General features: G+C 31.3%; 1 long non-coding RNA gene across 1 annotated transcript; it reads left to right on the forward strand.

The window, feature by feature from the left end:
* The first annotated feature begins 544 nt into the window (after window positions 1-544).
* LOC145000176 (uncharacterized) lies at window positions 545-1,046 on the forward strand. The gene is made up of 3 exons (XR_013661147.1): window positions 545-616; window positions 699-884; window positions 983-1,046. It is a non-coding gene; the product is annotated as an uncharacterized LOC145000176 (long non-coding RNA).
* Window positions 1,047-2,425: the final 1,379 nt, after the last annotated feature.

Below are 2,425 nucleotides of genomic sequence, written 5' to 3' on the forward strand. Positions count from 1 at the left end.
CAGAATTCCTGTGGGTTAACAACAGAAGAGAAACAACTTTCTATTAGTGGGAAAAACTGGGGAGAAGTTGATTTAAATGGTTGAGACCTTTATCCTTATCTTGTTTTGTAAAATCTCCAAATTAGTATATTGTGGAGCAACACACATTTAGTAATATTGAGATGTAAATGAAACTAGTTAACATGTTATTCATACTAGTATCTTCCTTTCTGAAACTTTTCAGGCAATATGTTGTCTTTTCTTGTTGGTTCAAAGCAAGCATTTGAAGTCTCCTTAGCTGATGTCTCCTAAACACAGCTACAAGGAAAGAATGATGTCATATTGGAATTCCATGTGGATGACACAACTGGTGCAAATGAGGTTCCTCTTTGTTAATTACTTTCAAATTTCTTCCTCATGGTATATGACAGTTTTGATTTTTAACTATCTTTTTTTTTTCTTTTTAATTTGATGCAGAAAGATTCTTTGATGGAGATAAGTTTTCAATTGAAGCCTTCTTATGTTTTTTCCTCTCATCTATCTTTTAATGTTGTTCAGATTGTAACTAATCTTTGCAAATTGATACATACCATGTTATGAAAACTGAAATGTTTATAACCAATTCATATTGAAACTGGTAATTTATTTTCCAATCTAATCTTCTCATTCCTTTACTCCATCTCCCTACAACTTTCTAACATGCTTTCTGATTAATCCAGAATCCAGGTCAACTTAAAGTTCATCCAGGTGGTATATTATGGAAGAAACAAGGAGGTGGTAAGGCTGTTGAAGTTGATAAATCTGATATTTCTGGTCTTACATGGATGAAAGTTCCACGGACTAATCAGCTTGCTGTTAGAATCAAAGATGGTTTGAAGTACAAGTTCACTGGTTTTCGTGATCAGGTAGCTTTTCATGTTGATTCATGCATGTATCTTTATTACATATCAGACATCTTTATCCTTATCAAGTTATCATAGTGTTCTATTTTATTATGTTGCAGGATGTTATTAGCCTGACCAACTTTTTCCAGAACTCTTGTGGGTTAACAACAGAAGAGAAACAGCCCATGACTTTTTCTGATGATATCACAACAATCCTGAGCAGTATCAATCTTAATGGATCCATACAACCCATGACTTTTTCTGATGATATCACAACAATCTAAGAACACTTGATATTTTACAGGGTATTGTTCTTGATTCTTATACTCAATAAAAAAAGAATTTCATATGATAAAAGATTACATTGATTTGTCAATGAATCAACTTATTGGAACTATTCCCTTCTCATATGAGTTTTCTTGCCCTAGGCTATTATGAAGAAACTAGTGGAACTTAGTGGACAGGCTATTATGGATAGGTGTCGGTGCCAGCTTGGAGCATCTAGAAGGAAAAACACTTCTAGGTATGCTGACCTTGAATGACGCTTGAGCCCCTATCTTTAATCTTGTTTTGTCTTTGGAGCCAGGGTTAGAAAGTTATAATAGAAACTAACTTGCCGTTTTTTATAGTTTTGAAGTTTAGACTAGAAGTTAATAAAGGTCATGTGAATAACCTTCAATCAAAACAAATGAAATTTCTTCTGTTTATTTTTTAGTTAATTTGGTAGCTTACTAATTGGGGAAATACTCAAATAACATGATGCCAACGTATGATATATATTTTTATAGGAAAATGAACCATTTATGCTATTATTGAGGGTCATATTTTGTCATTTGTAGATAAAATGTCATTATTTATTTAAATATTATGTTTCTACATGTTTATAGGTAATTCAAAGAAAATTAGTAACTGTGCTTACACTATCCACCTTGATCAATGGCAACATTGGGCCTTGATCAATGTCTTACACATGGACTATCCAAATCCAATGCTTCCTGTTGCATCTTCAACAATAGATGTTACTGGTATGGTAAAGTCATTATTCTTTATAACAACTTGAAGGATTGTTTTGTAAAATTACTCAACTTTTTGTTGTATTATATATTTATACTTTTATTATGCTTACTAGTTTGGCAACATTGTTGATCCTAGACAGCACTTATTTTGTAGTTATGTTTTTTTTGCAGGCAATATAGATACTGTGACTAACTTCATAGATTTAGAGTCCTTGAGTGGTGTTATTAAGGAAGAGTGGAGACAAGTCAGACACACATTTAAAAAAATCAGCACATATCTTGTTTACAGTGAGGCAAACATTAGGTTATTAGAACTATTAGTTTGTAAAATTTTTTTACATCTATTGATTTATTTTATCTTTCCATGCAACAACTATTTGTATGACATTAACTTTTGTGCAATGTATAGTATTTTTTGTATATGGTATTTTATTTTCTATTATGAGACATGAAATGCAAATTTAATTTGAAAACCAGTAAATCTATAAATAATTTTTTTTTAAAAAAAATTTAAAATTACGATACGCGAAAATGTGTGTTGTCTTC

The sequence above is a fragment of the Lactuca saligna genome, chromosome 6, assembly GCF_052625555.1.
Source record: "Lactuca saligna cultivar CGN05327 chromosome 6, ASM5262555v1, whole genome shotgun sequence".
Classification (NCBI taxonomy): Eukaryota; Viridiplantae; Streptophyta; class Magnoliopsida; order Asterales; family Asteraceae; genus Lactuca; species Lactuca saligna.